Source organism: Anarhichas minor, unplaced genomic scaffold (genome assembly GCF_050575085.1).
Source record: "Anarhichas minor isolate MPS153535 unplaced genomic scaffold, ASM5057508v1 ptg000042l, whole genome shotgun sequence".
In the NCBI taxonomy this organism is placed as follows: domain Eukaryota; kingdom Metazoa; phylum Chordata; class Actinopteri; order Perciformes; family Anarhichadidae; genus Anarhichas; species Anarhichas minor.
The window spans coordinates 8877644-8901313 of record NW_027466488.1 but is presented as its reverse complement, the minus strand read 5'-3'; the positions used below and the strand labels follow the sequence as shown (position 1 = coordinate 8901313).

At 42.0% G+C, this 23670-nt stretch overlaps 44 non-coding genes across 44 annotated transcripts; all 44 read left to right on the top strand.

Annotated features, from left to right (window-relative positions):
• The first annotated feature begins 230 nt into the window (after positions 1 to 230).
• LOC142970188 (U4 spliceosomal RNA) lies at positions 231 to 371 on the top strand. Its single transcript, XR_012959207.1, has one exon. It is a non-coding gene; the product is annotated as a U4 spliceosomal RNA (small nuclear RNA).
• Positions 372 to 763: 392 nt separating this feature from the next.
• Positions 764 to 904, top strand: LOC142970165 (U4 spliceosomal RNA). The gene has a single exon (XR_012959185.1). It is a non-coding gene; the product is annotated as a U4 spliceosomal RNA (small nuclear RNA).
• A 392-nt stretch (positions 905 to 1296) lies between these two features.
• On the top strand, positions 1297 to 1437 carry LOC142970181 (U4 spliceosomal RNA). The gene has a single exon (XR_012959200.1). It is a non-coding gene; the product is annotated as a U4 spliceosomal RNA (small nuclear RNA).
• A 392-nt stretch (positions 1438 to 1829) lies between these two features.
• Positions 1830 to 1970, top strand: LOC142970183 (U4 spliceosomal RNA). The gene has a single exon (XR_012959202.1). It is a non-coding gene; the product is annotated as a U4 spliceosomal RNA (small nuclear RNA).
• A 392-nt stretch (positions 1971 to 2362) lies between these two features.
• On the top strand, positions 2363 to 2503 carry LOC142970164 (U4 spliceosomal RNA). Its single transcript, XR_012959184.1, has one exon. It is a non-coding gene; the product is annotated as a U4 spliceosomal RNA (small nuclear RNA).
• Positions 2504 to 2895: 392 nt separating this feature from the next.
• Positions 2896 to 3036, top strand: LOC142970187 (U4 spliceosomal RNA). The gene has a single exon (XR_012959206.1). It is a non-coding gene; the product is annotated as a U4 spliceosomal RNA (small nuclear RNA).
• A 392-nt stretch (positions 3037 to 3428) lies between these two features.
• On the top strand, positions 3429 to 3569 carry LOC142970162 (U4 spliceosomal RNA). Its single transcript, XR_012959182.1, has one exon. It is a non-coding gene; the product is annotated as a U4 spliceosomal RNA (small nuclear RNA).
• Positions 3570 to 3961: 392 nt separating this feature from the next.
• LOC142970180 (U4 spliceosomal RNA) lies at positions 3962 to 4102 on the top strand. The gene has a single exon (XR_012959199.1). It is a non-coding gene; the product is annotated as a U4 spliceosomal RNA (small nuclear RNA).
• A 392-nt stretch (positions 4103 to 4494) lies between these two features.
• LOC142970182 (U4 spliceosomal RNA) lies at positions 4495 to 4635 on the top strand. Its single transcript, XR_012959201.1, has one exon. It is a non-coding gene; the product is annotated as a U4 spliceosomal RNA (small nuclear RNA).
• Positions 4636 to 5027: 392 nt separating this feature from the next.
• Positions 5028 to 5168, top strand: LOC142970161 (U4 spliceosomal RNA). The gene has a single exon (XR_012959181.1). It is a non-coding gene; the product is annotated as a U4 spliceosomal RNA (small nuclear RNA).
• A 392-nt stretch (positions 5169 to 5560) lies between these two features.
• LOC142970157 (U4 spliceosomal RNA) lies at positions 5561 to 5701 on the top strand. The gene has a single exon (XR_012959177.1). It is a non-coding gene; the product is annotated as a U4 spliceosomal RNA (small nuclear RNA).
• Positions 5702 to 6093: 392 nt separating this feature from the next.
• Positions 6094 to 6234, top strand: LOC142970202 (U4 spliceosomal RNA). The gene has a single exon (XR_012959221.1). It is a non-coding gene; the product is annotated as a U4 spliceosomal RNA (small nuclear RNA).
• Positions 6235 to 6626: 392 nt separating this feature from the next.
• On the top strand, positions 6627 to 6767 carry LOC142970179 (U4 spliceosomal RNA). Its single transcript, XR_012959198.1, has one exon. It is a non-coding gene; the product is annotated as a U4 spliceosomal RNA (small nuclear RNA).
• Positions 6768 to 7159: 392 nt separating this feature from the next.
• Positions 7160 to 7300, top strand: LOC142970178 (U4 spliceosomal RNA). Its single transcript, XR_012959197.1, has one exon. It is a non-coding gene; the product is annotated as a U4 spliceosomal RNA (small nuclear RNA).
• A 392-nt stretch (positions 7301 to 7692) lies between these two features.
• Positions 7693 to 7833, top strand: LOC142970227 (U4 spliceosomal RNA). The gene has a single exon (XR_012959244.1). It is a non-coding gene; the product is annotated as a U4 spliceosomal RNA (small nuclear RNA).
• A 392-nt stretch (positions 7834 to 8225) lies between these two features.
• Positions 8226 to 8366, top strand: LOC142970225 (U4 spliceosomal RNA). Its single transcript, XR_012959242.1, has one exon. It is a non-coding gene; the product is annotated as a U4 spliceosomal RNA (small nuclear RNA).
• Positions 8367 to 8758: 392 nt separating this feature from the next.
• On the top strand, positions 8759 to 8899 carry LOC142970224 (U4 spliceosomal RNA). Its single transcript, XR_012959241.1, has one exon. It is a non-coding gene; the product is annotated as a U4 spliceosomal RNA (small nuclear RNA).
• A 392-nt stretch (positions 8900 to 9291) lies between these two features.
• On the top strand, positions 9292 to 9432 carry LOC142970223 (U4 spliceosomal RNA). Its single transcript, XR_012959240.1, has one exon. It is a non-coding gene; the product is annotated as a U4 spliceosomal RNA (small nuclear RNA).
• Positions 9433 to 9824: 392 nt separating this feature from the next.
• LOC142970221 (U4 spliceosomal RNA) lies at positions 9825 to 9965 on the top strand. The gene has a single exon (XR_012959239.1). It is a non-coding gene; the product is annotated as a U4 spliceosomal RNA (small nuclear RNA).
• Positions 9966 to 10357: 392 nt separating this feature from the next.
• On the top strand, positions 10358 to 10498 carry LOC142970239 (U4 spliceosomal RNA). Its single transcript, XR_012959255.1, has one exon. It is a non-coding gene; the product is annotated as a U4 spliceosomal RNA (small nuclear RNA).
• Positions 10499 to 10890: 392 nt separating this feature from the next.
• Positions 10891 to 11031, top strand: LOC142970237 (U4 spliceosomal RNA). The gene has a single exon (XR_012959253.1). It is a non-coding gene; the product is annotated as a U4 spliceosomal RNA (small nuclear RNA).
• Positions 11032 to 11423: 392 nt separating this feature from the next.
• LOC142970191 (U4 spliceosomal RNA) lies at positions 11424 to 11564 on the top strand. Its single transcript, XR_012959210.1, has one exon. It is a non-coding gene; the product is annotated as a U4 spliceosomal RNA (small nuclear RNA).
• Positions 11565 to 11956: 392 nt separating this feature from the next.
• Positions 11957 to 12097, top strand: LOC142970158 (U4 spliceosomal RNA). The gene has a single exon (XR_012959178.1). It is a non-coding gene; the product is annotated as a U4 spliceosomal RNA (small nuclear RNA).
• A 392-nt stretch (positions 12098 to 12489) lies between these two features.
• Positions 12490 to 12630, top strand: LOC142970220 (U4 spliceosomal RNA). Its single transcript, XR_012959238.1, has one exon. It is a non-coding gene; the product is annotated as a U4 spliceosomal RNA (small nuclear RNA).
• Positions 12631 to 13022: 392 nt separating this feature from the next.
• LOC142970219 (U4 spliceosomal RNA) lies at positions 13023 to 13163 on the top strand. The gene has a single exon (XR_012959237.1). It is a non-coding gene; the product is annotated as a U4 spliceosomal RNA (small nuclear RNA).
• Positions 13164 to 13555: 392 nt separating this feature from the next.
• LOC142970236 (U4 spliceosomal RNA) lies at positions 13556 to 13696 on the top strand. Its single transcript, XR_012959252.1, has one exon. It is a non-coding gene; the product is annotated as a U4 spliceosomal RNA (small nuclear RNA).
• Positions 13697 to 14088: 392 nt separating this feature from the next.
• Positions 14089 to 14229, top strand: LOC142970218 (U4 spliceosomal RNA). The gene has a single exon (XR_012959236.1). It is a non-coding gene; the product is annotated as a U4 spliceosomal RNA (small nuclear RNA).
• A 392-nt stretch (positions 14230 to 14621) lies between these two features.
• On the top strand, positions 14622 to 14762 carry LOC142970235 (U4 spliceosomal RNA). Its single transcript, XR_012959251.1, has one exon. It is a non-coding gene; the product is annotated as a U4 spliceosomal RNA (small nuclear RNA).
• A 392-nt stretch (positions 14763 to 15154) lies between these two features.
• Positions 15155 to 15295, top strand: LOC142970190 (U4 spliceosomal RNA). The gene has a single exon (XR_012959209.1). It is a non-coding gene; the product is annotated as a U4 spliceosomal RNA (small nuclear RNA).
• A 392-nt stretch (positions 15296 to 15687) lies between these two features.
• Positions 15688 to 15828, top strand: LOC142970243 (U4 spliceosomal RNA). The gene has a single exon (XR_012959259.1). It is a non-coding gene; the product is annotated as a U4 spliceosomal RNA (small nuclear RNA).
• A 392-nt stretch (positions 15829 to 16220) lies between these two features.
• Positions 16221 to 16361, top strand: LOC142970217 (U4 spliceosomal RNA). The gene has a single exon (XR_012959235.1). It is a non-coding gene; the product is annotated as a U4 spliceosomal RNA (small nuclear RNA).
• A 392-nt stretch (positions 16362 to 16753) lies between these two features.
• LOC142970215 (U4 spliceosomal RNA) lies at positions 16754 to 16894 on the top strand. The gene has a single exon (XR_012959234.1). It is a non-coding gene; the product is annotated as a U4 spliceosomal RNA (small nuclear RNA).
• Positions 16895 to 17286: 392 nt separating this feature from the next.
• On the top strand, positions 17287 to 17427 carry LOC142970199 (U4 spliceosomal RNA). The gene has a single exon (XR_012959218.1). It is a non-coding gene; the product is annotated as a U4 spliceosomal RNA (small nuclear RNA).
• A 392-nt stretch (positions 17428 to 17819) lies between these two features.
• Positions 17820 to 17960, top strand: LOC142970214 (U4 spliceosomal RNA). Its single transcript, XR_012959233.1, has one exon. It is a non-coding gene; the product is annotated as a U4 spliceosomal RNA (small nuclear RNA).
• Positions 17961 to 18352: 392 nt separating this feature from the next.
• LOC142970212 (U4 spliceosomal RNA) lies at positions 18353 to 18493 on the top strand. The gene has a single exon (XR_012959231.1). It is a non-coding gene; the product is annotated as a U4 spliceosomal RNA (small nuclear RNA).
• Positions 18494 to 18885: 392 nt separating this feature from the next.
• LOC142970211 (U4 spliceosomal RNA) lies at positions 18886 to 19026 on the top strand. Its single transcript, XR_012959230.1, has one exon. It is a non-coding gene; the product is annotated as a U4 spliceosomal RNA (small nuclear RNA).
• Positions 19027 to 19418: 392 nt separating this feature from the next.
• On the top strand, positions 19419 to 19559 carry LOC142970172 (U4 spliceosomal RNA). Its single transcript, XR_012959191.1, has one exon. It is a non-coding gene; the product is annotated as a U4 spliceosomal RNA (small nuclear RNA).
• Positions 19560 to 19951: 392 nt separating this feature from the next.
• Positions 19952 to 20092, top strand: LOC142970169 (U4 spliceosomal RNA). The gene has a single exon (XR_012959189.1). It is a non-coding gene; the product is annotated as a U4 spliceosomal RNA (small nuclear RNA).
• A 392-nt stretch (positions 20093 to 20484) lies between these two features.
• LOC142970210 (U4 spliceosomal RNA) lies at positions 20485 to 20625 on the top strand. Its single transcript, XR_012959229.1, has one exon. It is a non-coding gene; the product is annotated as a U4 spliceosomal RNA (small nuclear RNA).
• A 392-nt stretch (positions 20626 to 21017) lies between these two features.
• On the top strand, positions 21018 to 21158 carry LOC142970175 (U4 spliceosomal RNA). Its single transcript, XR_012959194.1, has one exon. It is a non-coding gene; the product is annotated as a U4 spliceosomal RNA (small nuclear RNA).
• A 392-nt stretch (positions 21159 to 21550) lies between these two features.
• On the top strand, positions 21551 to 21691 carry LOC142970176 (U4 spliceosomal RNA). Its single transcript, XR_012959195.1, has one exon. It is a non-coding gene; the product is annotated as a U4 spliceosomal RNA (small nuclear RNA).
• A 392-nt stretch (positions 21692 to 22083) lies between these two features.
• LOC142970198 (U4 spliceosomal RNA) lies at positions 22084 to 22224 on the top strand. The gene has a single exon (XR_012959217.1). It is a non-coding gene; the product is annotated as a U4 spliceosomal RNA (small nuclear RNA).
• Positions 22225 to 22616: 392 nt separating this feature from the next.
• On the top strand, positions 22617 to 22757 carry LOC142970197 (U4 spliceosomal RNA). The gene has a single exon (XR_012959216.1). It is a non-coding gene; the product is annotated as a U4 spliceosomal RNA (small nuclear RNA).
• Positions 22758 to 23149: 392 nt separating this feature from the next.
• LOC142970209 (U4 spliceosomal RNA) lies at positions 23150 to 23290 on the top strand. Its single transcript, XR_012959228.1, has one exon. It is a non-coding gene; the product is annotated as a U4 spliceosomal RNA (small nuclear RNA).
• Positions 23291 to 23670: the final 380 nt, after the last annotated feature.

Genomic DNA, 23670 nt, shown 5'->3' with positions numbered 1-23670 from the left:
GCTATGTTTTCTTACCAAAGTACTCTCACGAAGTAGGTTATCCTAAGGGTGTGTTATTTCTTCATCCAGCCATGACTGCCATTACATGAAGAAGGCGTGGTTTGCAGTCAACAAGCCAATCACATCATGCACAATTAGCATGTCCATACACCCTGTAAGGTTCAAGGATTGCACCATGTCTTTTGTGAGTGTCGGACCAGATAGAGTTGAATGTCTTTGGGGCCATAGCCATCCCTTCGTAGAGGCAATTCCATAGTCTATGAAGTTCAACTGAGACATGATTGTTGCTGGTTGAAAACTTAACCCAATACCCCGCCAAGATCACTTGAAATATAGTCAGCTATGGCAATTTTTGTCGGTCTCTAAGGAGACTTAAGACTTCTTGTAAATGTAAAAGCCAGAGTTAATCGGTAGAGTGATTAAAGTTCTTGTTCAAATATCCACTAAATAGATGCACTTTTTCGGGTTGTCTGGCTACAGTCTACCAGCTTTTTCAACAGGTTAGAGTTCATGATCAAATACGCCTGTCCATTGCTATCTTTGCTTACCAAAGTACTCTCACTAAGTAGGTTATCCTAAGGGTGTGTTATTTCTTCATCCAGCCATGACTGCCATTACATGAAGAAGGCGTGGTTTGCAGTCAACAAGCCAATCACATCATGCACCATTAGCATGTCCATACACCCTGTAAGGTTCGAGAATTGCACCATGTGTTTTGTGAGTGTCGGACCAGATAGAGTTGAATGTCTTTCGGGCCATAGGCATCCCTTCGCAGAGGCAATTTCATAGTCTATGAAGTTCAACTGAGACATGATTGTTGCTGGTTGAAAACTTAACCCAATACCCTGCCGAGATGACTTGAAATATAGTCAGCTATGGCAATTTTTGTCGGTCTCTAAGGAGACTTAAGACTTTCTGTAAATGTAAAAGCCAGAGTTCATCGGTAGAGTGATTAAAGTTCTTGTTCAAATATCCACTAAAGAGATGCACTTTTTCGGGTTGTCTGGCTACAGTCTACCAGCTTTTTCAACAGGTTAGAGGTCATGATCAAATACGCCTGTCCATTGCTATCTTTGCTTACCAAAGTACTCTCACTAAGTAGGTTATCCTAAGGGTGTGTTATTTCTTCATCCAGCCATGACTGCCATTACATGAAGAAGGCGTGGTTTGCAGTCAACAAGCCAATCACATCATGCACAATTAGCATGTCCATACACCCTGTAAGGTTCCAGGATTGCACCATGTGTTTTGTGAGTGTCGGCCCAGATAGAGTTGAATGTCTTTGGGGCCATAGGCATCCCTTCGCAGACGCAATTTCATAGTCTATGAAGTTCAACTGAGACATGATTGTTGCTGGTTGAAAACTTAACCCAATACCCTGCCGAGATGACTTGAAATATAGTCAGCTTTGGCAATTTTTGTCGGTCTCTAAGGAGACTTAACACTTTCTGTAATTGTAAAAGCCAGAGTTCATCTGTAGAGTGATTACAGTTCTTGTTCAAATATCCACTAAATAGATGCACTTTTTCGGGTTGTCTGGCTACAGTCTACCAGCTTTTTCAACAGGTTAGAGTTCATGATCAAATACGCCTGTCCATTGCTATGTTTTCTTACCAAAGTACTCTCACGAAGTAGGTTATCCTAAGGGTGTGTTATTTCTTCATCCAGCCATGACTGCCATTACATGAAGAAGGCGTGGTTTGCAGTCAACAAGCCAATCACATCATGCACAATTAGCATGTCCATACACCCTGTAAGGTTCAAGGATTGCACCATGTCTTTTGTGAGTGTCGGACCAGATAGAGTTGAATGTCTTTGGGGCCATAGGCATCCCTTCGTAGAGGCAATTTCATAGTCTATGAAGTTCAACTGAGACATGATTGTTGCTGGTTGAAAACTTAACCCAATACCCCGCCAAGATCACTTGAAATATAGTCAGCTATGGCAATTTTTGTCGGTCTCTAAGGAGACTTAAGACTTCTTGTAAATGTAAAAGCCAGAGTTAATCGGTAGAGTGATTAAAGTTCTTGTTCAAATATCCACTAAATAGATGCACTTTTTCGGGTTGTCTGGCTACAGTCTACCAGCTTTTTCAACAGGTTAGAGTTCATGATCAAATACGCCTGTCCATTGCTATCTTTGCTTACCAAAGTACTCTCACTAAGTAGGTTATCCTAAGGGTGTGTTATTTCTTCATCCAGCCATGACTGCCATTACATGAAGAAGGCGTGGTTTGCAGTCAACAAGCCAATCACATCATGCACCATTAGCATGTCCATACACCCTGTAAGGTTCGAGAATTGCACCATGTGTTTTGTGAGTGTCGGACCAGATAGAGTTGAATGTCTTTCGGGCCATAGGCATCCCTTCGCAGAGGCAATTTCATAGTCTATGAAGTTCAACTGAGACATGATTGTTGCTGGTTGAAAACTTAACCCAATACCCTGCCGAGATGACTTGAAATATAGTCAGCTATGGCAATTTTTGTCGGTCTCTAAGGAGACTTAAGACTTTCTGTAAATGTAAAAGCCAGAGTTCATCGGTAGAGTGATTAAAGTTCTTGTTCAAATATCCACTAAAGAGATGCACTTTTTCGGGTTGTCTGGCTACAGTCTACCAGCTTTTTCAACAGGTTAGAGGTCATGATCAAATACGCCTGTCCATTGCTATCTTTGCTTACCAAAGTACTCTCACTAAGTAGGTTATCCTAAGGGTGTGTTATTTCTTCATCCAGCCATGACTGCCATTACATGAAGAAGGCGTGGTTTGCAGTCAACAAGCCAATCACATCATGCACAATTAGCATGTCCATACACCCTGTAAGGTTCAAGGATTGCACCATGTCTTTTGTGAGTGTCGGACCAGATAGAGTTGAATGTCTTTGGGGCCATAGCCATCCCTTCGTAGAGGCAATTCCATAGTCTATGAAGTTCAACTGAGACATGATTGTTGCTGGTTGAAAACTTAACCCAATACCCCGCCAAGATCACTTGAAATATAGTCAGCTATGGCAATTTTTGTCGGTCTCTAAGGAGACTTAAGACTTTCTGTAAATGTAAAAGCCAGAGTTTATCGGTATAGTGATTAAAGTTCTTGTTCAAATATCCACTAAATAGATGCACTTTTTCGGGTTGTCTGGCTACAGTCTACCAGCTTTTTCAACAGGTTAGAGTTCATGATCAAATACGCCTGTCCATTGCTATCTTTGCTTACCAAAGTACTCTCACTAAGTAGGTTATCCTAAGGGTGTGTTATTTCTTCATCCAGCCATGACTGCCATTACATGAAGAAGGCGTGGTTTGCAGTCAACAAGCCAATCACATCATGCACCATTAGCATGTCCATACACCCTGTAAGGTTCGAGAATTGCACCATGTGTTTTGTGAGTGTCGGACCAGATAGAGTTGAATGTCTTTCGGGCCATAGGCATCCCTTCGCAGAGGCAATTTCATAGTCTATGAAGTTCAACTGAGACATGATTGTTGCTGGTTGAAAACTTAACCCAATACCCTGCCGAGATGACTTGAAATATAGTCAGCTATGGCAATTTTTGTCGGTCTCTAAGGAGACTTAAGACTTTCTGTAAATGTAAAAGCCAGAGTTCATCGGTAGAGTGATTAAAGTTCTTGTTCAAATATCCACTAAAGAGATGCACTTTTTCGGGTTGTCTGGCTACAGTCTACCAGCTTTTTCAACAGGTTAGAGGTCATGATCAAATACGCCTGTCCATTGCTATCTTTGCTTACCAAAGTACTCTCACTAAGTAGGTTATCCTAAGGGTGTGTTATTTCTTCATCCAGCCATGACTGCCATTACATGAAGAAGGCGTGGTTTGCAGTCAACAAGCCAATCACATCATGCACAATTAGCATGTCCATACACCCTGTAAGGTTCCAGGATTGCACCATGTGTTTTGTGAGTGTCGGCCCAGATAGAGTTGAATGTCTTTGGGGCCATAGGCATCCCTTCGCAGACGCAATTTCATAGTCTATGAAGTTCAACTGAGACATGATTGTTGCTGGTTGAAAACTTAACCCAATACCCTGCCGAGATGACTTGAAATATAGTCAGCTTTGGCAATTTTTGTCGGTCTCTAAGGAGACTTAACACTTTCTGTAATTGTAAAAGCCAGAGTTCATCTGTAGAGTGATTACAGTTCTTGTTCAAATATCCACTAAATAGATGCACTTTTTCGGGTTGTCTGGCTACAGTCTACCAGCTTTTTCAACAGGTTAGAGTTCATGATCAAATACGCCTGTCCATTGCTATGTTTTCTTACCAAAGTACTCTCACGAAGTAGGTTATCCTAAGGGTGTGTTATTTCTTCATCCAGCCATGACTGCCATTACATGAAGAAGGCGTGGTTTGCAGTCAACAAGCCAATCACATCATGCACAATTAGCATGTCCATACACCCTGTAAGGTTCAAGGATTGCACCATGTCTTTTGTGAGTGTCGGACCAGATAGAGTTGAATGTCTTTGGGGCCATAGGCATCCCTTCGTAGAGGCAATTTCATAGTCTATGAAGTTCAACTGAGACATGATTGTTGCTGGTTGAAAACTTAACCCAATACCCCGCCAAGATCACTTGAAATATAGTCAGCTATGGCAATTTTTGTCGGTCTCTAAGGAGACTTAAGACTTCTTGTAAATGTAAAAGCCAGAGTTAATCGGTAGAGTGATTAAAGTTCTTGTTCAAATATCCACTAAATAGATGCACTTTTTCGGGTTGTCTGGCTACAGTCTACCAGCTTTTTCAACAGGTTAGAGTTCATGATCAAATACGCCTGTCCATTGCTATCTTTGCTTACCAAAGTACTCTCACTAAGTAGGTTATCCTAAGGGTGTGTTATTTCTTCATCCAGCCATGACTGCCATTACATGAAGAAGGCGTGGTTTGCAGTCAACAAGCCAATCACATCATGCACCATTAGCATGTCCATACACCCTGTAAGGTTCGAGAATTGCACCATGTGTTTTGTGAGTGTCGGACCAGATAGAGTTGAATGTCTTTCGGGCCATAGGCATCCCTTCGCAGAGGCAATTTCATAGTCTATGAAGTTCAACTGAGACATGATTGTTGCTGGTTGAAAACTTAACCCAATACCCTGCCGAGATGACTTGAAATATAGTCAGCTATGGCAATTTTTGTCGGTCTCTAAGGAGACTTAAGACTTTCTGTAAATGTAAAAGCCAGAGTTCATCGGTAGAGTGATTAAAGTTCTTGTTCAAATATCCACTAAAGAGATGCACTTTTTCGGGTTGTCTGGCTACAGTCTACCAGCTTTTTCAACAGGTTAGAGGTCATGATCAAATACGCCTGTCCATTGCTATCTTTGCTTACCAAAGTACTCTCACTAAGTAGGTTATCCTAAGGGTGTGTTATTTCTTCATCCAGCCATGACTGCCATTACATGAAGAAGGCGTGGTTTGCAGTCAACAAGCCAATCACATCATGCACAATTAGCATGTCCATACACCCTGTAAGGTTCCAGGATTGCACCATGTGTTTTGTGAGTGTCGGCCCAGATAGAGTTGAATGTCTTTGGGGCCATAGGCATCCCTTCGCAGAGGCAATTTCATAGTCTATGAAGTTCAACTGAGACATGATTGTTGCTGGTTGAAAACTTAACCCAATACCCCGCCTAGATGACTTGAAATACAGTCAGCTATGGCAATTTTTGTCGGTCTCTAAGGAGACTTAAGACTTTCTGTAAATGTAAAAGCCAGAGTTTATCGGTATAGTGATTAAAGTTCTTGTTCAAATATCCACTAAAGAGATGCACTTTTTCGGGTTGTCTGGCTACAGTCTACCAGCTTTTTCAACAGGTTAGAGTTCATGATCAAATACGCCTGTCCATTGCTATCTTTGCTTACCAAAGTACTCTCACTAAGTAGGTTATCCTAAGGGTGTGTTATTTCTTCATCCAGCCATGACTGCCATTACATGAAGAAGGCGTGGTTTGCAGTCAACAAGCCAATCACATCATGCACCATTAGCATGTCCATACACCCTGTAAGGTTCGAGGATTGCACCATGTATTTTGTGAGTGTCGGACCAGATAGAGTTGAATGTCTTTGGGGCCATAGGCATCCCTGCGCAGAGGCAATTTCATAGTCTATGAAGTTCAACTGAGACATGATTGTTGCTGGTTGAAAACTTAACCCAATACCCTGCCGAGATGACTTGAAATATAGTCAGCTATGGCAATTTTTGTCAGTCTCTAAGGAGACTTAAGACTTTCTGTAAATGTAAAAGCCAGAGTTCATCGGTAGAGTGATTAAAGTTCTTGTTCAAATATCCACTAAAGAGATGCACTTTTTCGGGTTGTCTGGCTACAGTCTACCAGCTTTTTCAACAGGTTAGAGGTCATGATCAAATACGCCTGTCCATTGCTATCTTTGCTTACCAAAGTACTCTCACTAAGTAGGTTATCCTAAGGGTGTGTTATTTCTTCATCCAGCCATGACTGCCATTACATGAAGAAGGCGTGGTTTGCAGTCAACAAGCCAATCACATCATGCACAATTAGCATGTCCATACACCCTGTAAGGTTCCAGGATTGCACCATGTGTTTTGTGAGTGTCGGCCCAGATAGAGTTGAATGTCTTTGGGGCCATAGGCATCCCTTCGCAGAGGCAATTTCATAGTCTATGAAGTTCAACTGAGACATGATTGTTGCTGGTTGAAAACTTAACCCAATACCCTGCCGAGATGACTTGAAATATAGTCAGATATGGCAATTTTTGTCGGTCTCTAAGGAGACTTAAGACTTTCTGTAAATGTAAAAGCCAGAGTTCATTGGTAGAGTGATTAAAGTTCTTGTTCAAATATCCACTAAAGAGATGCACTTTTTCGGGTTGTCTGGCTACAGTCTACCAGCTTTTTCAACAGGTTAGAGTTCATGATCAAATACGCCTGTCCATTGCTATCTTTGCTTACCAAAGTACTCTCACTAAGTAGGTTATCCTAAGGGTGTGTTATTTCTTCATCCAGCCATGACTGCCATTACATGAAGAAGGCGTGGTTTGCAGTCAACAAGCCAATCACATCATGCACAATTAGCATGTCCATACACCCTGTAAGGTTCGAGGATTGCACCATGTGTTTTGTGAGTGTCGGACCAGATAGAGTTGAATGTCTTTGGGGCCATAGACATCCCTTCGCAGAGGCAATTTCATAGTCTATGAAGTTCAACTGAGACATGATTGTTGCTGGTTGAAAACTTAACCCAATACCCTGCCGAAATGACTTGAAATATAGTCAGCTATGGCAATTTTTGTCGGTCTCTAAGGAGACTTAAGACTTTCTGTAAATGTAAAAGCCAGAGTTCATCGGTAGAGTGATTAAAGTTCTTGTTCAAATATCCACTAAAGAGATGCACTTTTTCGGGTTGTCTGGCTACAGTCTACCAGCTTTTTCAACAGGTTAGAGGTCATGATCAAATACGCCTGTCCATTGCTATCTTTGCTTACCAAAGTACTCTCACTAAGTAGGTTATCCTAAGGGTGTGTTATTTCTTCATCCAGCCATGACTGCCATTACATGAAGAAGGTGTGGTTTGCAGTCAACAAGCCAATCACATCATGCACAATTAGCATGTCCATACACCCTGTAAGGTTCCAGGATTGCACCATGTGTTTTGTGAGTGTCGGCCCAGATAGAGTTGAATGTCTTTGGGGCCATAGGCATCCCTTCGCAGAGGCAATTTCATAGTCTATGAAGTTCAACTGAGACATGATTGTTGCTGGTTGAAAACTTAACCCAATACCCCGCCGAGATGACTTGAAATATAGTCAGCTATGGCAATTTTTGTCGGTCTCTAAGGAGACTTAAGACTTTCTGTAAATGTAAAAGCCAGAGTTCATTGGTAGAGTGATTAAAGTTCTTGTTCAAATATCCACTAAAGAGATGCACTTTTTCGGGTTGTCTGGCTACAGTCTACCAGCTTTTTCAACAGGTTAGAGTTCATGATCAAATATGCCTGTCCATTGCTATCTTTGCTTACCAAAGTACTCTCACGAAGTAGGTTATCCTAAGGGTGTGTTATTTCTTCATCCAGCCATGACTGCCATTACATGAAGAAGGCGTGGTTTGCAGTCAACAAGCCAATCACATCATGCACCATTAGCATGTCCATACACCCTGTAAGGTTCGAGGATTGCACCATGTGTTTTGTGAGTGTCGGACCAGATAGAGTTGAATGTCTTTGGGGCCATAGGCATCCCTTCGCAGAGGCAATTTCATAGTCTATGAAGTTCAACTGAGACATGATTGTTGCTGGTTGAAAACTTAACCCAATACCCCGCCGAGATGACTTGAAATATAGTCAGCTATGGCAATTTTTGTCGGTCTCTAAGGAGACTTAAGACTTTCTGTAAATGTAAAAGCCAGAGTTCATCGGTAGAGTGATTAAAGTTCTTGTTCAAATATCCACTAAAGAGATGCACTTTTTCGGGTTGTCTGGCTACAGTCTACCAGCTTTTTCAACAGGTTAGAGGTCATGATCAAATACGCCTGTCCATTGCTATCTTTGCTTACCAAAGTACTCTCACTAAGTAGGTTATCCTAAGGGTGTGTTATTTCTTCATCCAGCCATGACTGCCATTACATGAAGAAGGCGTGGTTTGCAGTCAACAAGCCAATCACATCATGCACCATTAGCATGTCCATACACCCTGTAAGGTTCCAGGATTGCACCATGTGTTTTGTGAGTGTCGGCCCAGATAGAGTTGAATGTCTTTGGGGCCATAGGCATCCCTTCGCAGAGGCAATTTCATAGTCTATGAAGTTCAACTGAGACATGATTGTTGCTGGTTGAAAACTTAACCCAATACCCCGCCGAGATGACTTGAAATATAGTCAGCTATGGCAATTTTTGTCGGTCTCTAAGGAGACTTAAGACTTTCTGTAAATGTAAAAGCCAGAGTTCAATGGTAGAGTGATTAAAGTTCTTGTTCAAATATCCACTAAAGAGATGCACTTTTTCGGGTTGTCTGGCTACAGTCTATCAGCTTTTTCAACAGGTTAGAGTTCATGATCAAATACGCCTGTCCATTGCTATCTTTGCTTACCAAAGTACTCTCACTAAGTAGGTTATCCTAAGGGTGTGTTATTTCTTCATCCAGCCATGACTGCCATTACATGAAGAAGGCGTGGTTTGCAGTCAACAAGCCAATCACATCATGCACCATTAGCATGTCCATACACCCTGTAAGGTTCCAGGATTGCACCATGTGTTTTGTGAGTGTCGGCCCAGATAGAGTTGAATGTCTTTGGGGCCATAGGCATCCCTTCGCAGAGGCAATTTCATAGTCTATGAAGTTCAACTGAGACATGATTGTTGCTGGTTGAAAACTTAACCCAATACCCCGCCGAGATGACTTGAAATATAGTCAGCTATGGCAATTTTTGTCGGTCTCTAAGGAGACTTAAGACTTTCTGTAAATGTAAAAGCCAGAGTTCATCGGTAGAGTGATTAAAGTTCTTGTTCAAATATCCACTAAAGAGATGCACTTTTTCGGGTTGTCTGGCTACAGTCTACCAGCTTTTTCAACAGGTTAGAGTTCATGATCAAATATGCCTGTCCATTGCTATCTTTGCTTACCAAAGTACTCTCACGAAGTAGGTTATCCTAAGGGTGTGTTATTTCTTCATCCAGCCATGACTGCCATTACATGAAGAAGGCGTGGTTTGCAGTCAACAAGCCAATCACATCATGCACCATTAGCATGTCCATACACCCTGTAAGGTTCGAGGATTGCACCATGTGTTTTGTGAGTGTCGGACCAGATAGAGTTGAATGTCTTTGGAGCCATAGGCATCCCTTCGCAGAGGCAATTTCATAGTCTATGAAGTTCAACTGAGACATGATTGTTGCTGGTTGAAAACTTAACCCAATACCCCGCCGAGATGACTTGAAATATAGTCAGCTATGGCAATTTTTGTCGGTCTCTAAGGAGACTTAAGACTTTCTGTAAATGTAAAAGCCAGAGTTCATCGGTAGTGTGATTAAAGTTCTTGTTCAAATATCCACTAAAGAGATGCACTTTTTCGGGTTGTCTGGCTACAGTCTACCAGCTTTTTCAACAGGTTAGAGTTCATGATCAAATACGCCTGTCCATTGCTATCTTTGCTAACCAAAGTACTCTCACTAAGTAGGTTATCCTAAGGGCGTGTTATTTCTTCATCCAGCCATGACTGCCATTACATGAAGAAGGCGTGGTTTGCAGTCAACAAGCCAATCACATCATGCACCATTAGCATGTCCATACACCCTGTAAGGTTCGAGGATTGCACCATGTGTTTTGTGAGTGTCGGACCAGATAGAGTTGAATGTCTTTGGGGCCATAGGCATCCCTTTGCAGAGGCAATTTCATAGTCTATGAAGTTCAACTGAGACATGATTGTTGCTGGTTGAAAACTTAACCCAATACCCCGCCGAGATGACTTGAAATATAGTCAGCTATGGCAATTTTTGTCGGTCTCTAAGGAGACTTAAGACTTTCTGTAAATGTAAAAGCCAGAGTTCATCGGTAGAGTGATTAAAGTTCTTGTTCAAATATCCACTAAAGAGATGCACTTTTTCGGGTTGTCTGGCTACAGTCTATCAGCTTTTTCAACAGGTTAGAGTTCATGATCAAATACGCCTGTCCATTGCTATCTTTGCTTACCAAAGTACTCTCACTAAGTAGGTTATCCTAAGGGTGTGTTATTTCTTCATCCAGCCATGACTGCCATTACATGAAGAAGGCGTGGTTTGCAGTCAACAAGCCAATCACATCATGCACCATTAGCATGTCCATACACCCTGTAAGGTTCGAGGATTGCACCATGTGTTTTGTGAGTGTCGGACCAGATAGAGTTGAATGTCTTTGGGGCCATAGCCATCCCTTTGCAGAGGCAATTTCATAGTCTATGAAGTTCAACTGAGACATGATTGTTGCTGGTTGAAAACTTAACCCAATACCCCGCCGAGATGACTTGAAATATAGTCAGCTATGGCAATTTTTGTCGGTCTCTAAGGAGACTTAAGACTTTCTGTAAATGTAAAAGCCAGAGTTCATCGGTAGAGTGATTAAAGTTCTTGTTCAAATATCCACTAAAGAGATGCACTATTTCGGGTTGTCTGGCTACAGTCTACCAGCTTTTTCAACAGGTTAGAGTTCATGATCAAATACGCCTGTCCATTGCTATCTTTGCTAACCAAAGTACTCTCACTAAGTAGGTTATCCTAAGGGCGTGTTATTTCTTCATCCAGCCATGACTGCCATTACATGAAGAAGGCGTGGTTTGCAGTCAACAAGCCAATCACATCATGCACCATTAGCATGTCCATACACCCTGTAAGGTTCCAGGATTGCACCATGTGTTTTGTGAGTGTCGGCCCAGATAGAGTTGAATGTCTTTGGGGCCATAGGCATCCCTTCGCAGAGGCAATTTCATAGTCTATGAAGTTCAACTGACACATGATTGTCGCTGGTTGAAAACTTAACCCAATATCCTGCCGAGATGACTTGAAATATGGTCAGCTATGGCAATTTTTGTCGGTCTCTAAGGAGACTTAAGACTTTCTGTAAATGTAAAAGCCAGAGTTCATCGGTAGAGTGATTAAAGTTCTTGTTCAAATATCCACTAATGAGATGCACTTTTTCAGGTTGTCTGGCTACAGTCTACCAGCTTTTTCAACAGGTTAGAGTTCATGATCAAATACGCCTGTCCATTGCTATCTTTGCTTACCAAAGTACTCTCACGAAGTAGGTTATCCTAAGGGTGTGTTATTTCTTCATCCAGCCATGACTGCCATTACATGAAGAAGGCGTGGTTTGCAGTCAACAAGCCAATCACATCATGCACTATTAGCATGTCCATACACCCTGTAAGGTTCGAGGATTGCACCATGTGTTTTGTGAGTGTCGGACCAGATAGAGTTGAATGTCTTTGGGGCCATAGGCATCCCTTCGCAGAGGCAATTTCATAGTCTATGAAGTTCAACTGAGACATGATTGTTGCTGGTTGAAAACTTAACCCAATACCCCGCCGAGATGACTTGAAATACAGTCAGCTATGGCAATTTTTGTCGGTCTCTAAGGAGACTTAAGACTTTCTGTAAATGTAAAAGCCAGAGTTTATCGGTATAGTGATTAAAGTTCTTGTTCAAATATCCACTAAAGAGATGCACTTTTTCGGGTTGTCTGGCTACAGTCTACCAGCTTTTTCAACAGGTTAGAGTTCATGATCAAATACGCCTGTCCATTGCTATCTTTGCTAACCAAAGTACTCTCACTAAGTAGGTTATCCTAAGGGTGTGTTATTTCTTCATCCAGCCATGACTGCCATTACATGAAGAAGGCGTGGTTTGCAGTCAACAAGCCAATCACATCATGCACAATTAGCATGTCCATACACCCTGTAAGGTTCCAGGATTGCACCATGTGTTTTGTGAGTGTCGGCCCAGATAGAGTTGAATGTCTTTGGGGCCATAGGCATCCCTTCGCAGAGGCAATTTCATAGTCTATGAAGTTCAACTGAGACATGATTGTTGCTGGTTGAAAACTTAACCCAATACCCCGCCGAGATGACTTGAAATATAGTCAGCTATGGCAATTTTTGTCGGTCTCTAAGGAGACTTAAGACTTTCTGTAAATGTAAAAGCCAGAGTTCATCGGTAGAGTGATTAAAGTTCTTGTTCAAATATCCACTAAAGAGATGCACTTTTTCGGGTTGTCTGGCTACAGTCTACCAGCTTTTTCAACAGGTTAGAGTTCATGATCAAATATGCCTGTCCATTGCTATCTTTGCTTACCAAAGTACTCTCACGAAGTAGGTTATCCTAAGGGTGTGTTATTTCTTCATCCAGCCATGACTGCCATTACATGAAGAAGGCGTGGTTTGCAGTCAACAAGCCAATCACATCATGCACCATTAGCATGTCCATACACCCTGTAAGGTTCGAGGATTGCACCATGTGTTTTGTGAGTGTCGGACCAGATAGAGTTGAATGTCTTTGGAGCCATAGGCATCCCTTCGCAGAGGCAATTTCATAGTCTATGAAGTTCAACTGAGACATGATTGTTGCTGGTTGAAAACTTAACCCAATACCCCGCCGAGATGACTTGAAATATAGTCAGCTATGGCAATTTTTGTCGGTCTCTAAGGAGACTTAAGACTTTCTGTAAATGTAAAAGCCAGAGTTCATCGGTAGTGTGATTAAAGTTCTTGTTCAAATATCCACTAAAGAGATGCACTTTTTCGGGTTGTCTGGCTACAGTCTACCAGCTTTTTCAACAGGTTAGAGTTCATGATCAAATACGCCTGTCCATTGCTATCTTTGCTAACCAAAGTACTCTCACTAAGTAGGTTATCCTAAGGGCGTGTTATTTCTTCATCCAGCCATGACTGCCATTACATGAAGAAGGCGTGGTTTGCAGTCAACAAGCCAATCACATCATGCACCATTAGCATGTCCATACACCCTGTAAGGTTCGAGGATTGCACCATGTGTTTTGTGAGTGTCGGACCAGATAGAGTTGAATGTCTTTGGGGCCATAGGCATCCCTTTGCAGAGGCAATTTCATAGTCTATGAAGTTCAACTGAGACATGATTGTTGCTGGTTGAAAACTTAACCCAATACCCCGCCGAGATGACTTGAAATATAGTCAGCTATGGCAATTTTTGTCGGTCTCTAAGGAGACTTAAGACTTTCTGTAAATGTAAAAGCCAGAGTTCATCGGTAGAGTGATTAAAGTTCTTGTTCAAATATCCACTAAAGAGATGCACTTTTTCGGGTTGTCTGGCTACAGTCTATCAGCTTTTTCAACAGGTTAGAGTTCATGATCAAATACGCCTGTCCATTGCTATCTTTGCTTACCAAAGTACTCTCACTAAGTAGGTTATCCTAAGGGTGTGTTATTTCTTCATCCAGCCATGACTGCCATTACATGAAGAAGGCGTGGTTTGCAGTCAACAAGCCAATCACATCATGCACCATTAGCATGTCCATACACCCTGTAAGGTTCCAGGATTGCACCATGTGTTTTGTGAGTGTCGGCCCAGATAGAGTTGAATGTCTTTGGGGCCATAGGCATCCCTTCGCAGAGGCAATTTCATAGTCTATGAAGTTCAACTGAGACATGATTGTTGCTGGTTGAAAACTTAACCCAATACCCCGCCGAGATGACTTGAAATATAGTCAGCTATGGCAATTTTTGTCGGTCTCTAAGGAGACTTAAGACTTTCTGTAAATGTAAAAGCCAGAGTTCATCGGTAGAGTGATTAAAGTTCTTGTTCAAATATCCACTAAAGAGATGCACTTTTTCGGGTTGTCTGGCTACAGTCTACCAGCTTTTTCAACAGGTTAGAGTTCATGATCAAATATGCCTGTCCATTGCTATCTTTGCTTACCAAAGTACTCTCACGAAGTAGGTTATCCTAAGGGTGTGTTATTTCTTCATCCAGCCATGACTGCCATTACATGAAGAAGGCGTGGTTTGCAGTCAACAAGCCAATCACATCATGCACCATTAGCATGTCCATACACCCTGTAAGGTTCGAGGATTGCACCATGTGTTTTGTGAGTGTCGGACCAGATAGAGTTGAATGTCTTTGGGGCCATAGCCATCCCTTTGCAGAGGCAATTTCATAGTCTATGAAGTTCAACTGAGACATGATTGTTGCTGGTTGAAAACTTAACCCAATACCCCGCCGAGATGACTTGAAATATAGTCAGCTATGGCAATTTTTGTCGGTCTCTAAGGAGACTTAAGACTTTCTGTAAATGTAAAAGCCAGAGTTCATCGGTAGAGTGATTAAAGTTCTTGTTCAAATATCCACTAAAGAGATGCACTATTTCGGGTTGTCTGGCTACAGTCTACCAGCTTTTTCAACAGGTTAGAGTTCATGATCAAATACGCCTGTCCATTGCTATCTTTGCTAACCAAAGTACTCTCACTAAGTAGGTTATCCTAAGGGCGTGTTATTTCTTCATCCAGCCATGACTGCCATTACATGAAGAAGGCGTGGTTTGCAGTCAACAAGCCAATCACATCATGCACCATTAGCATGTCCATACACCCTGTAAGGTTCCAGGATTGCACCATGTGTTTTGTGAGTGTCGGCCCAGATAGAGTTGAATGTCTTTGGGGCCATAGGCATCCCTTCGCAGAGGCAATTTCATAGTCTATGAAGTTCAACTGACACATGATTGTCGCTGGTTGAAAACTTAACCCAATATCCTGCCGAGATGACTTGAAATATGGTCAGCTATGGCAATTTTTGTCGGTCTCTAAGGAGACTTAAGACTTTCTGTAAATGTAAAAGCCAGAGTTCATCGGTAGAGTGATTAAAGTTCTTGTTCAAATATCCACTAATGAGATGCACTTTTTCAGGTTGTCTGGCTACAGTCTACCAGCTTTTTCAACAGGTTAGAGTTCATGATCAAATACGCCTGTCCATTGCTATCTTTGCTTACCAAAGTACTCTCACGAAGTAGGTTATCCTAAGGGTGTGTTATTTCTTCATCCAGCCATGACTGCCATTACATGAAGAAGGCGTGGTTTGCAGTCAACAAGCCAATCACATCATGCACTATTAGCATGTCCATACACCCTGTAAGGTTCGAGGATTGCACCATGTGTTTTGTGAGTGTCGGACCAGATAGAGTTGAATGTCTTTGGGGCCATAGGCATCCCTTCGCAGAGGCAATTTCATAGTCTATGAAGTTCAACTGAGACATGATTGTTGCTGGTTGAAAACTTAACCCAATACCCCGCCGAGATGACTTGAAATACAGTCAGCTATGGCAATTTTTGTCGGTCTCTAAGGAGACTTAAGACTTTCTGTAAATGTAAAAGCCAGAGTTTATCGGTATAGTGATTAAAGTTCTTGTTCAAATATCCACTAAAGAGATGCACTTTTTCGGGTTGTCTGGCTACAGTCTACCAGCTTTTTCAACAGGTTAGAGTTCATGATCAAATACGCCTGTCCATTGCTATCTTTGCTAACCAAAGTACTCTCACTAAGTAGGTTATCCTAAGGGTGTGTTATTTCTTCATCCAGCCATGACTGCCATTACATGAAGAAGGCGTGGTTTGCAGTCAACAAGCCAATCACATCATGCACAATTAGCATGTCCATACACCCTGTAAGGTTCCAGGATTGCACCATGTGTTTTGTGAGTGTCGGCCCAGATAGAGTTGAATGTCTTTGGGGCCATAGGCATCCCTTCGCAGAGGCAATTTCATAGTCTATGAAGTTCAACTGAGACATGATTGTTGCTGGTTGAAAACTTAACCCAATACCCCGCCGAGATGACTTGAAATATAGTCAGCTATGGCAATTTTTGTCGGTCTCTAAGGAGACTTAAGACTTTCTGTAAATGTAAAAGCCAGAGTTCAATGGTAGAGTGATTAAAGTTCTTGTTCAAATATCCACTAAAGAGATGCACTTTTTCGGGTTGTCTGGCTACAGTCTATCAGCTTTTTCAACAGGTTAGAGTTCATGATCAAATACGCCTGTCCATTGCTATCTTTGCTTACCAAAGTACTCTCACTAAGTAGGTTATCCTAAGGGTGTGTTATTTCTTCATCCAGCCATGACTGCCATTACATGAAGAAGGCGTGGTTTGCAGTCAACAAGCCAATCACATCATGCACCATTAGCATGTCCATACACCCTGTAAGGTTCCAGGATTGCACCATGTGTTTTGTGAGTGTCGGCCCAGATAGAGTTGAATGTCTTTGGGGCCATAGGCATCCCTTCGCAGAGGCAATTTCATAGTCTATGAAGTTCAACTGAGACATGATTGTTGCTGGTTGAAAACTTAACCCAATACCCCGCCGAGATGACTTGAAATATAGTCAGCTATGGCAATTTTTGTCGGTCTCTAAGGAGACTTAAGACTTTCTGTAAATGTAAAAGCCAGAGTTCATCGGTAGAGTGATTAAAGTTCTTGTTCAAATATCCACTAAAGAGATGCACTTTTTCGGGTTGTCTGGCTACAGTCTACCAGCTTTTTCAACAGGTTAGAGTTCATGATCAAATATGCCTGTCCATTGCTATCTTTGCTTACCAAAGTACTCTCACGAAGTAGGTTATCCTAAGGGTGTGTTATTTCTTCATCCAGCCATGACTGCCATTACATGAAGAAGGCGTGGTTTGCAGTCAACAAGCCAATCACATCATGCACCATTAGCATGTCCATACACCCTGTAAGGTTCGAGGATTGCACCATGTATTTTGTGAGTGTCGGACCAGATAGAGTTGAATGTCTTTGGGGCCATAGGCATCCCTGCGCAGAGGCAATTTCATAGTCTATGAAGTTCAACTGAGACATGATTGTTGCTGGTTGAAAACTTAACCCAATACCCTGCCGAGATGACTTGAAATATAGTCAGCTATGGCAATTTTTGTCGGTCTCTAAGGAGACTTAAGACTTTCTGTAAATGTAAAAGCCAGAGTTCATCGGTAGAGTGATTAAAGTTCTTGTTCAAATATCCACTAAAGAGATGCACTTTTTCGGGTTGTCTGGCTACAGTCTACCAGCTTTTTCAACATGTTAGAGGTCATGATCAAATACGCCTGTCCATTGCTATCTTTGCTTACCAAAGTACTCTCACTAAGTAGGTTATCCTAAGGGTGTGTTATTTCTTCATCCAGCCATGACTGCCATTACATGAAGAAGGTGTGGTTTGCAGTCAACAAGCCAATCACATCATGCACAATTAGCATGTCCATACACCCTGTAAGGTTCCAGGATTGCACCATGTGTTTTGTGAGTGTCGGCCCAGATAGAGTTGAATGTCTTTGGGGCCATAGGCATCCCTTCGCAGAGGCAATTTCATAGTCTATGAAGTTCAACTGAGACATGATTGTTGCTGGTTGAAAACTTAACCCAATACCCCGCCGAGATGACTTGAAATATAGTCAGCTATGGCAATTTTTGTCGGTCTCTAAGGAGACTTAAGACTTTCTGTAAATGTAAAAGCCAGAGTTTATCGGTATAGTGATTAAAGTTCTTGTTCAAATATCCACTAAAGAGATGCACTTTTTCGGGTTGTCTGGCTACAGTCTACCAGCTTTTTCAACAGGTTAGAGTTCATGATCAAATACGCCTGTCCATTGCTATCTTTGCTAACCAAAGTACTCTCACTAAGTAGGTTATCCTAAGGGTGTGTTATTTCTTCATCCAGCCATGACTGCCATTACATGAAGAAGGCGTGGTTTGCAGTCAACAAGCCAATCACATCATGCACAATTAGCATGTCCATACACCCTGTAAGGTTCCAGGATTGCACCATGTGTTTTGTGAGTGTCGGCCCAGATAGAGTTGAATGTCTTTGGGGCCATAGGCATCCCTTCGCAGAGGCAATTTCATAGTCTATGAAGTTCAACTGAGACATGATTGTTGCTGGTTGAAAACTTAACCCAATACCCCGCCGAGATGACTTGAAATATAGTCAGCTATGGCAATTTTTGTCGGTCTCTAAGGAGACTTAAGACTTTCTGTAAATGTAAAAGCCAGAGTTCAATGGTAGAGTGATTAAAGTTCTTGTTCAAATATCCACTAAAGAGATGCACTTTTTCGGGTTGTCTGGCTACAGTCTATCAGCTTTTTCAACAGGTTAGAGTTCATGATCAAATACGCCTGTCCATTGCTATCTTTGCTTACCAAAGTACTCTCACTAAGTAGGTTATCCTAAGGGTGTGTTATTTCTTCATCCAGCCATGACTGCCATTACATGAAGAAGGCGTGGTTTGCAGTCAACAAGCCAATCACATCATGCACCATTAGCATGTCCATACACCCTGTAAGGTTCCAGGATTGCACCATGTGTTTTGTGAGTGTCGGCCCAGATAGAGTTGAATGTCTTTGGGGCCATAGGCATCCCTTCGCAGAGGCAATTTCATAGTCTATGAAGTTCAACTGAGACATGATTGTTGCTGGTTGAAAACTTAACCCAATACCCCGCCGAGATGACTTGAAATATAGTCAGCTATGGCAATTTTTGTCGGTCTCTAAGGAGACTTAAGACTTTCTGTAAATGTAAAAGCCAGAGTTCATCGGTAGAGTGATTAAAGTTCTTGTTCAAATATCCACTAAAGAGATGCACTTTTTCGGGTTGTCTGGCTACAGTCTACCAGCTTTTTCAACAGGTTAGAGTTCATGATCAAATATGCCTGTCCATTGCTATCTTTGCTTACCAAAGTACTCTCACGAAGTAGGTTATCCTAAGGGTGTGTTATTTCTTCATCCAGCCATGACTGCCATTACATGAAGAAGGCGTGGTTTGCAGTCAACAAGCCAATCACATCATGCACCATTAGCATGTCCATACACCCTGTAAGGTTCGAGGATTGCACCATGTGTTTTGTGAGTGTCGGACCAGATAGAGTTGAATGTCTTTGGGGCCATAGGCATCCCTTCGCAGAGGCAATTTCATAGTCTATGAAGTTCAACTGAGACATGATTGTTGCTGGTTGAAAACTTAACCCAATACCCCGCCGAGATGACTTGAAATATAGTCAGCTATGGCAATTTTTATCGGTCTCTAAGGAGACTTAAGACTTTCTGTAAATGTAAAAGCCAGAGTTCATCGGTAGAGTGATTAAAGTTCTTGTTCAAATATCCACTAAAGAGATGCACTTTTTCGGGTTGTCTGGCTACAGTCTACCAGCTTTTTCAACAGGTTAGAGTTCATGATCAAATACGCCTGTCCATTGCTATCTTTGCTAACCAAAGTACTCTCACTAAGTAGGTTATCCTAAGGGCGTGTTATTTCTTCATCCAGCCATGACTGCCATTACATGAAGAAGGCGTGGTTTGCAGTCAACAAGCCAATCACATCATGCACCATTAGCATGTCCATACACCCTGTAAGGTTCGAGGATTGCACCATGTATTTTGTGAGTGTCGGACCAGATAGAGTTGAATGTCTTTGGGGCCATAGGCATCCCTGCGCAGAGGCAATTTCATAGTCTATGAAGTTCAACTGAGACATGATTGTTGCTGGTTGAAAACTTAACCCAATACCCTGCCGAGATGACTTGAAATATAGTCAGCTATGGCAAATTTTGTCGGTCTCTAAGGAGACTTAAGACTTTCTGTAAATGTAAAAGCCAGAGTTCATCGGTAGAGTGATTAAAGTTCTTGTTCAAATATCCACTAAAGAGATGCACTTTTTCGGGTTGTCTGGCTACAGTCTACCAGCTTTTTCAACATGTTAGAGGTCATGATCAAATACGCCTGTCCATTGCTATCTTTGCTTACCAAAGTACTCTCACTAAGTAGGTTATCCTAAGGGTGTGTTATTTCTTCATCCAGCCATGACTGCCATTACATGAAGAAGGTGTGGTTTGCAGTCAACAAGCCAATCACATCATGCACAATTAGCATGTCCATACACCCTGTAAGGTTCCAGGATTGCACCATGTGTTTTGTGAGTGTCGGCCCAGATAGAGTTGAATGTCTTTGGGGCCATAGGCATCCCTTCGCAGAGGCAATTTCATAGTCTATGAAGTTCAACTGAGACATGATTGTTGCTGGTTGAAAACTTAACCCAATACCCCGCCGAGATGACTTGAAATATAGTCAGCTATGGCAATTTTTGTCGGTCTCTAAGGAGACTTAAGACTTTCTGTAAATGTAAAAGCCAGAGTTCATTGGTAGAGTGATTAAAGTTCTTGTTCAAATATCCACTAAAGAGATGCACTTTTTCGGGTTGTCTGGCTACAGTCTACCAGCTTTTTCAACAGGTTAGAGTTCATGATCAAATATGCCTGTCCATTGCTATCTTTGCTTACCAAAGTACTCTCACGAAGTAGGTTATCCTAAGGGTGTGTTATTTCTTCATCCAGCCATGACTGCCATTACATGAAGAAGGCGTGGTTTGCAGTCAACAAGCCAATCACATCATGCACCATTAGCATGTCCATACACCCTGTAAGGTTCGAGGATTGCACCATGTGTTTTGTGAGTGTCGGACCAGATAGAGTTGAATGTCTTTGGGGCCATAGGCATCCCTTCGCAGAGGCAATTTCATAGTCTATGAAGTTCAACTGAGACATGATTGTTGCTGGTTGAAAACTTAACCCAATACCCCGCCGAGATGACTTGAAATATAGTCAGCTATGGCAATTTTTGTCAGTCTCTAAGGAGACTTAAGACTTTCTGTAAATGTAAAAGCCAGAGTTCATCGGTAGAGTGATTAAAGTTCTTGTTCAAATATCCACTAAAGAGATGCACTTTTTCGGGTTGTCTGGCTACAGTCTACCAGCTTTTTCAACAGGTTAGAGTTCATGATCAAATACGCCTGTCCATTGCTATCTTTGCTAACCAAAGTACTCTCACTAAGTAGGTTATCCTAAGGGCGTGTTATTTCTTCATCCAGCCATGACTGCCATTACATGAAGAAGGCGTGGTTTGCAGTCAACAAGCCAATCACATCATGCACCATTAGCATGTCCATACACCCTGTAAGGTTCCAGGATTGCACCATGTGTTTTGTGAGTGTCGGCCCAGATAGAGTTGAATGTCTTTGGGGCCATAGGCATCCCTTCGCAGAGGCAATTTCATAGTCTATGAAGTTCAACTGAGACATGATTGTTGCTGGTTGAAAACTTAACCCAATACCCTGCCGAGATGACTTGAAATATGGTCAGCTATGGCAATTTTTGTCGGTCTCTAAGGAGACTTAAGACTTTCTGTAAATGTAAAAGCCAGAGTTCATTGGTAGAGTGATTAAAGTTCTTGTTCAAATATCCACTAAAGAGATGCACTTTTTCAGGTTGTCTGGCTACAGTCTACCAGCTTTTTCAACAGGTTAGAGTTCATGATCAAATACGCCTGTCCATTGCTATCTTTGCTTACCAAAGTACTCTCACGAAGTAGGTTATCCTAAGGGTGTGTTATTTCTTCATCCAGCCATGACTGCCATTACATGAAGAAGGCGTGGTTTGCAGTCAACAAGCCAATCACATCATGCACCATTAGCATGTCCATACACCCTGTAAGGTTCGAGGATTGCACCATGTATTTTGTGAGTGTCGGACCAGATAGAGTTGAATGTCTTTGGGGCCATAGGCATCCCTGCGCAGAGGCAATTTCATAGTCTATGAAGTTCAACTGAGACATGATTGTTGCTGGTTGAAAACTTAACCCAATACCCTGCCGAGATGACTTGAAATATAGTCAGCTATGGCAATTTTTGTCGGTCTCTAAGGAGACTTAAGACTTTCTGTAAATGTAAAAGCCAGAGTTCATCGGTAGAGTGATTAAAGTTCTTGTTCAAATATCCACTAAAGAGATGCACTTTTTCAGGTTGTCTGGCTACAGTCTACCAGCTTTTTCAACAGGTTAGAGTTCATGATCAAATACGCCTGTCCATTGCTATCTTTGCTTACCAAAGTACTCTCACGAAGTAGGTTATCCTAAGGGTGTGTTATTTCTTCATCCAGCCATGACTGCCATTACATGAAGAAGGCGTGGTTTGCAGTCAACAAGCCAATCACATCATGCACCATTAGCATGTCCATACACCCTGTAAGGTTCGAGGATTGCACCATGTATTTTGTGAGTGTCGGACCAGATAGAGTTGAATGTCTTTGGGGCCATAGGCATCCCTGCGCAGAGGCAATTTCATAGTCTATGAAGTTCAACTGAGACATGATTGTTGCTGGTTGAAAACTTAACCCAATACCCTGCCGAGATGACTTGAAATATAGTCAGCTATGGCAATTTTTGTCGGTCTCTAAGGAGACTTAAGACTTTCTGTAAATGTAAAAGCCAGAGTTCATCGGTAGAGTGATTAAAGTTCTTGTTCAAATATCCACTAAAGAGATGCACTTTTTCGGGTTGTCTGGCTACAGTCTACCAGCTTTTTCAACAGGTTAGAGGTCATGATCAAATACGCCTGTCCATTGCTATCTTTGCTTACCAAAGTACTCTCACTAAGTAGGTTATCCTAAGGGTGTGTTATTTCTTCATCCAGCCATGACTGCCATTACATGAAGAAGGCGTGGTTTGCAGTCAACAAGCCAATCACATCATGCACAATTAGCATGTCCATACACCCTGTAAGGTTCCAGGATTGCACCATGTGTTTTGTGAGTGTCGGCCCAGATAGAGTTGAATGTCTTTGGGGCCATAGGCATCCCTTCGCAGAGGCAATTTCATAGTCTATGAAGTTCAACTGAGACATGATTGTTGCTGGTTGAAAACTTAACCCAATACCCCGCCGAGATGACTTGAAATATAGTCAGCTATGGCAATTTTTGTCGGTCTCTAAGGAGACTTAAGACTTTCTGTAAATGTAAAAGCCAGAGTTCAATGGTAGAGTGATTAAAGTTCTTGTTCAAATATCCACTAAAGAGATGCACTTTTTCGGGTTGTCTGGCTACAGTCTATCAGCTTTTTCAACAGGTTAGAGTTCATGATCAAATACGCCTGTCCATTGCTATCTTTGCTTACCAAAGTACTCTCACTAAGTAGGTTATCCTAAGGGTGTGTTATTTCTTCATCCAGCCATGACTGCCATTACATGAAGAAGGCGTGGTTTGCAGTCAACAAGCCAATCACATCATGCACCATTAGCATGTCCATACACCCTGTAAGGTTCCAGGATTGCACCATGTGTTTTGTGAGTGTCGGCCCAGATAGAGTTGAATGTCTTT